The 6976-nt window shown below is 37.9% G+C and overlaps 1 non-coding gene across 1 annotated transcript; it reads right to left on the reverse strand.

Annotated features, from left to right (window-relative positions):
- Positions 1–6614: 6614 nt before the first annotated feature.
- Positions 6615–6720, reverse strand: LOC132643096 (small nucleolar RNA R71). The gene has a single exon (XR_009583542.1). It is a non-coding gene; the product is annotated as a small nucleolar RNA R71 (small nucleolar RNA).
- Between the last annotated feature and the right edge of the window lie 256 nt (positions 6721–6976).

Genomic DNA, 6976 nt, shown 5'->3' on the forward strand with positions numbered 1-6976 from the left:
ATTAAAACTTACAGAATTCTTTCAGAAACGAAACTCTTTATACTTATCTCATTATTCAATCGTATAACAGACTCGATATCGGACATACTTATATCAGAAATGAATCAGAATCATAGGCAAACTCGGAAACATATTAGATAGAACTTCAGAAATCGTAGAGACATATCAAAAAGAGCGAATACGAATCATAATCAAACTCGGAATCACAGAATAGAATAATCCCCGAGATGCATATCATACCTTATTGGGCTCTAAGACATGCCAAAGAAAGAAAGGGTAAGCCTTACATACCTGTCTCACGTCTAATTAGCTACGCTTACTTGTTCAAATTCGCTAGTCTACATTCAAGAAAATTGACATAATCATCAAACACATTGCCATACACTTACTTTAGTCTTCCAAATGAATTCACTTATTTTCTGCCGAAATTTCGGCAGCATTTCCCCTGTAACTACACCATCCCCGAGAATTCAACTCGGCCAGAAATACAACAACAAATCCGAGAATTTAACTCGGCCACAATATCAACAACAATACCAACAATTATATTCAACAACATCAACAGTCAACCCAAGAATATTTCAAACAATTCACATAATTTTCCAAACGACCTACTACTTCACCCGAGATCTTCCAAATTCCCCAAGAACACTAACAATCTATACTTTAACAATATCATTCATTCTTATAATCATAAGAAACCATACTAATATCACATTAACTTCTTCCATAATCCACTAACAATTACAATTTCTTTCATGCCATTAATTCCTCATTTTACATTATAGAATCCGCAACGACAACAATCAAAATATTAAATAAAATTGATTCATTTTCTTCTACACTACACAATATCCCACGGCCACAACACTACATGCACATTTCCATGAATTTTCATGCATCTTCATCCATTTCTATACATTTCAACAACAACCAACATACTACATATATTTAATTCATCCTTCCTACCCAACACACACACACCCACGGCTAACTATACAACACACGGCCACAACTTCAACATGCAAGATTTCATGAATTTCATCCATTTTCACACTCCACAACATACGCAAACCATGCATAACATGTGAAAATGAAGATTAAACCTTACCTTCTTCATTCACTTTCTTCACTCGGCTAGGACTTGAGATTGCACCAAAGACTGTTTTATTTGCTCCAAAAATTATACTACGTCGTAGAGGACTCCTCAATTGGTAGGAAACCTAAAGGAAACAATTTTTTTTTTGATAAAAAATTTGAGACCATATTCGGCCAACCCCCTTGGCCGAATGGTGCTCTCTTTTTGTCTCCAATTTCTCTTAGTTTCTAGAGTTGTAAAATGATAAACTTGTCTTATTTTTTTCCACCATTTTTCTATATATATACTTAGCTCCACAAACATGTGAGGGGCACATGCCCTCTCTCTAGAAGTTTCTTAAAATGACTAAATATACCCACTTGTCTTGTTATATAAACTTTGGTCCATTCAAGAATTTTCTTGAATTCTTGTGAAATTCCCGTTTTGCCCCTAGCCTTTCCACAATATTACCATGAACCATTTTGCGAATTTTCCTTTTTGCCCTTAACCTTTCTCAATATCCCCATACTAGTAATATTCATAAATAATAGTCATAAAAACTTGTACATCAAAACAACTTTGGAAAAATGGTCTCGCCCTTAACTTCTCGCAATTGTCTCGAATTATCCGAACGTACAAAATATGAGCTATAACATCAGATTCATCAGACAATAGTGCAATGGGGGTATATGCAAGGTCCTACAAAACTCAAGTCAGTTATGGAGGCTGCACCAGCATTCATATGCTGGCAATTATGGAAGAGAAGAAATACTATCATGCATGGGGGTAAGATGAATAAACTAAAAGTGATAAATGGGATCAACTATAATCTAAAACAACTGGTGAAGACATTATATCCTTGGCTGAGAAATATTCCACATGATTGGCCTCACATGGTGAAATATTTGGAGGATTACAAGCCTAGAATAGGATATAAGATGGTGTAATGGAAATTTCCTGATGCTGGTTGGTCAAGTGCAATACAGATGGGGCATGTAAAGGTAATCCAGGGTTGAGTTCAGCTGCTTTCTGCATTAGAGATGAGGTTGGAAACCTGATATATGTTGGGGCAAGAAGAATAGCTGATACAACTAACATCACAACAGAATCTGTAGCTATATTGGATGGAATTGAGTTCTGTATTAAAAATGACCTGGTGCCTGTAATGATTGAATCAGATTCTCTGTCCATGATAAACATTATTCAAGGAATATGGGAGATTCCATAGAAGATCAGTATGGAAGTTAATAAAATCAACTTCTGGAGGAACAAGGGACAATTGCAGTTTTCTCATATCCTTAGGGAAGGCAATGCACTTGCTGATTTTTTAGCTAACCTGGTTTTTGATTTTGCAGGTACAGTTCATTTTCATTCATTTGCTGAGTTGCTAGCAAGTGCAAAGAAGATTCTCAATACTGATAAAATGATGATGCCTAATTTCAAAAGCAAGATCTACAGAAATAGAAAACCAAACTGATCATATGCATCTGATCTCTATATACATGCCAACAAGTGATGACACAAGATTCAGTTACACAAGGAAGTAAAGGTTCATGATAACAGCTTCATAGGATTGTTGTAGTCCTGGTTGGATGACTAAGGTTATCCTTGTTAGTGTGTGGTATTAACAGAAATGTTCATCCTACTAACAGGATATCCTTAGTTACCTAGTCCAGCTACAAACATTCAACATAATCTCATGTGTAAGATTGATCAGAGACATTGGACAGCAAAGGACAACAACCATGAGGAGCTTCATACCACACTTCTTCTTGAAAGATTTTCAGTGAGATTAGATACCATAATACCTGGTGAGAGCTTGAGGTGACTAATAATGGCATCAATCCAAAGAATGAGTGTTCTTGTTTGCAGTTTTTCATTGTTACACTTGGTTGTTCAAACAAGGCTTAGACTTTACTTTCATCTCCTAGGATAGAGTAGTATAGCTTTTTACATCTTTCTTTCATTTCTTTTTGTTCTGTAAATACCTTTATTTATTTTAATAAAATCCAACAGCATCAGGCTGATTGGCTTTGATTAAAAAAAAATGGAAAGTTGATCCATCCTCCAGAGTTGTAGAAGCTTGTCTTTAGATTCTCCAAACGTATGAAAAATAGCAAAGGAAACTTAGTACAAGTAACTTTTCTTTGGATCCGCATTGAAGGGATGAGTTTTTTTTTTTTTTTTAACTTATGTGACTGCACTTCGAAGGAAATTCTAAATTGCCTACGTACCTCGGTGAAGAGGATCAAGTCATTACGTAGTTCAAAAAGTTTTTTTTGTATGCAGTTTATACTCGTGCATCATGGAGTGATGAAACATGCAGTTTAAGCTCGTGTGAAAAGGAGCGTTGCAATTTGCTGTTTAGTCTTTTGTGTCGAGGAGCATTGTGATATGCAGTTTAAGCTCGTGCATCGAGAAGCATTTTGGGAAAGAATTCCAATAGTGTAACTGGATTTCGAACCCTTTGTGATGAAGCATTGTTGCACCAACTCTTGATGTCGGACTTGATGCTTTTCCATGTTTGCAGATGATTTGTAGTTGCTTTTGCCTTTGGGATTTATTGCTTCAAAGCTTTTTGATGCTTATGTCTTTTGTAAGCAGCCAAAGTCCAAGTTTCACTATCCTTTTTGTTGGAGTGGCTATCTACCTTGAACGTGTTTAAAGATTTCTTCAAAGCCGAAACTTCAATTGGTTCAGAGCTCCCAAATTGTAGCACGACTTTTCCTTGTCCAATCTTCAGAGACGCAACAAAATGCCTACATCTTCGAGTTTCTAGCATCAGACTCTTCCTATTATGAATATAAGCACTAGCATGATTTGCCTCGACAATGTCTTCATCATCAAAGATTATTTTTCCGTCCCTAACCAAAGCCATGATCTTCTCTTTCAGGACGAAACATTTTTCAGTTGGATGACTCACAATGCGATGAAATTTGCAGTACTTAGGATAGTTGACTTTGTTGACTTCGTCGGGTAGCTTTGATGGAGGAAGTTCAATGACCTTCTTGGTCGGCAACTCGTCAAGAATTGAAGGGACATCAGAGTTACGAAAAGGGTACACTTCTTCTTCTAACTTCTTCAATGTTGGATGCTGCTTTTCTTCTGGAGGATGTTAACTTGTATCTTTTCCCTTCATTTTTTGTTTAGCAGCAACGTTTACGGATCTTGCTCCTATTGCCATGGTTTCTTCAGTTTGGTGCCTTGATGGTCTCTTGAATTCTTTCTCTTCCTTCCTAGGATAAAAAACATATGAAGCCTTTCTATGAGTCGCGATGCTCAACTCCATGTCATGTGCTCGCGTTGCCAATTCTTCAAAAGTTCATGGCTTAAGTCCTTGGAGAATGTATGCAAGGCCCAATGCATTCCTTGGATGCATATTTAAATAGCAGACATTTCTGAGAGACGATCTTTGCAGTCTAAACTCAATGCTCGCCAGCGGTTGATATAGTCAATCACGGGTTCGTCCTTTCGTTGCTTGGTGGCTGTCAACTCTAACATGCTTACCGTTCGACGTGTGTTGTAGAAACGATTGATGAACTCTTTTTAAAGTTGCTCCCAACTATCAATTGATTCTCACTCGAGATCGGTGTATGATGTGCCGCGGATTTGTGGCACATTCGACGCCTTTTTACTATGTTTTGGTTGTTTTCAAGTAAGTCTGGTTCTCGTTAATATGTTTTGTTGTGTTTTAGGAAAACAATGGCCCAAAAGCCAAAAGCAAAGAACAAAGGAAAAATTGGCCAGAAATGAAGAATCGACGTTCCGTCGATCAGCCGACGAACCGTCCTTTGAAGCGTCGATAAGCTCAATTTTCCAGTGACGACAAAGGACGAAGGCATTGACGAAGCGTCGAACTGATCGACGCTTCGTCGTTTGTATCGTCAAGCAGGATCTCTCAACAAGAAGAGAGAAAGACGGAATACTCGACGAACCGTCGAACTGGTCGATGACACCGTCGAATGGAATACATTGCTGAAGGTACAAAGGACGGAGAAATCGACGGATCGTCGAACGATCGACGGTCCGTCGATCTTGCTATCGGGGGCAATTTTGTCAGTCGCTGCTGTGCGTTTTTTGGAGCCTATTTAAAGAACATTTTAGGTTTTTTTTAGCAGTCAGATTTTATTGGAACCACGTGAACAAAGTTCCATTGGTGAGTGAGCATTGAATACTCCCCTTTTAGAGCTTAGTGAAGACAACAAGATTCCATTTTGCATCATCTTTATTACACTTTATAAGCTTTATGTCTCATTTATTGCTTACTACTTTTGAGACCATAATGTGTGAGTAGTTTCTTTAATCAAAGTTGTGGAACCAAATGATGGGTGCTATGTAATGGGTGTCTAACATTGTAGATATATATAATGAGTTGTAATGTGTTTTATTATTTCTCGTATTCATTGTTCATTAGTGGTTGCAAACACTTGTTCATGCACAAACGCTAGTTTATTTGGAAAGATGAACTAGGGTGTGATTTGAAATAATATAACAAGGACTCGGGGAGCTAACCCTCATTTAATGAACTCGCTTAGGGATAAGATGAGTTCTACTTGGCATATTTAATCAATATTATTACAACTTTTCTGCATTTGGGAAAATCATGAAGAGAAATACTCTCTAACAATTGAAAAATAGTATAAAGTGCATTAGAGATTAATTGCATACATAACCCCGACCCATTAGAAATATATCATATTGACACCCATAGCATAACATCTAATCATCGTGGGGACACAACTTTGGTTCTCCATATCCAAACAAATTCCAAACACTTCAAAATAGCGAATACAAACCAAATCTCTTTTCAAAATATTCGGAATAGGATTAAAGCCCTTAAAGACTAGTATCGCATACAATTAGTACCCTTTTCTCTCCATATTCCCTGTGGGATTCGACGCCAACCTTGTTTGGGTTACTATATTTGACAACGTCCGCTTTACGCCATTAATAGGTGTAATTTGAGCGTATCAAATGTTGGCGCCGTTGCCGGGGAATACGGTTTAGAAATTACTGATTGTTGTGTACTCTTCTTTAAAACTTTTTTTATTCCATGATACCTTGTTTGCTGTTGTAGTGAACCAGCTGAGCATGGCAGGAAGACAGAATCGGAATCAAGGAAACCAAGGTGGACTCCAAGTGAACCCACCTGCACCAGAAGAGGATGAGGATGAGAATATATTTGTGGAATTCATCAATGAAGCTGATTATGCTTCTGCTGTGATTCCTCCTAGAACTGGAAATGCTACTTTCAAAATTGATAGTTCTATCTATCAGCTGCTGAAACTTGAAGGTTATTTCCGAAATTCTTCGGAGGATTGTCCACTCCGGCATTTGAAGAACTTCTTGCATGGGTGTGCTCAACAATCCCAAGGTGTTATTTCTGCTAATGCACTTCGGTTTCGGGTCTTTAAATATTCCTTAGCTAGCCAAGCAAGGGAATGGTATGAAAAGCTCCCCAGCAATTCTATTCATACCTGGAGCGAGTTAGCCAATACATTTTTGAAGAAGTTGTTCCCACCAAGCAAAAAGGCTGAGCTTCGGGATAAGATCTTTGAGTTCAAACAACTTCTGGGGGAACAATTATATTCGGCATGGGAGCGTTTCAAATACTATCTAGCTCAATCTCCAACTCATGGGTTTCCGGATGCTATTCTCACCGAGAAGTTCTACAAAGGGTTAGATACAATGAATCAAATTGCTGTCAACACTGCAGCTGAGGGATGCTTTATGGACAAATCATTTGTCAGCATCACCAGGTTGCTCGATAAGCTCACCACCCACAATAAATCTTGGAACTCAAGTGATAGTGAAATCCTGTCATATGGTAGTCCCTCTGCTGTCGCGGTGGCCAAAGAAAATCATGAGCGAGACAATTGCAAACCAATGTGGATTTGT

Source organism: Lycium barbarum, chromosome 5, assembly GCF_019175385.1.
Source record: "Lycium barbarum isolate Lr01 chromosome 5, ASM1917538v2, whole genome shotgun sequence".
Classification (NCBI taxonomy): domain Eukaryota; kingdom Viridiplantae; phylum Streptophyta; class Magnoliopsida; order Solanales; family Solanaceae; genus Lycium; species Lycium barbarum.